Source organism: Camelina sativa, unplaced genomic scaffold, assembly GCF_000633955.1.
Source record: "Camelina sativa cultivar DH55 unplaced genomic scaffold, Cs unpScaffold13011, whole genome shotgun sequence".
In the NCBI taxonomy this organism is placed as follows: domain Eukaryota; kingdom Viridiplantae; phylum Streptophyta; class Magnoliopsida; order Brassicales; family Brassicaceae; genus Camelina; species Camelina sativa.
In genome coordinates, this window is record NW_010934048.1 from 1 (window position 1) to 347 (window position 347).

General features: G+C 39.2%; 1 long non-coding RNA gene across 1 annotated transcript; it reads right to left on the reverse strand.

The window, feature by feature from the left end:
- Positions 1-347, reverse strand: LOC104775369. Its single transcript, XR_765870.1, has 3 exons — positions 292-347; positions 115-196; positions 1-33 (listed from the first exon to the last, which is right to left on the reverse strand). It is a non-coding gene; the product is annotated as an uncharacterized LOC104775369 (long non-coding RNA).

Consider the following 347-nt stretch of genomic DNA (forward strand, 5'->3'; position numbering starts at 1 on the left):
ATGGTTTACAACTCTCCAGCTGTCTTTTACTTTCTGTGAAAGTGCAGAATGGAAAACATATTTATCAAGAAGATATTATGAAGCTGTGCCATCTCAAGTTAGAAGAAGCATAACCTGGTTATAAATTTCAGCAAATTTTTTGTTGCCTACTCTTGGAGATCCAAAATTGTACATGGTAATAGTGATTGCTCCACGTCTAGCAAGCATACACAAATAAAGTTGATAAATGCCCATCAACCTGATGTCTTTCATGGTGATACGTAGGAGTACAGGAGTTCCCGAACCACTTACTTAGCTAACTGGCTTGACGCAAGTTCAAGAGCCAAGAGTGTAGCTAATGCACCACC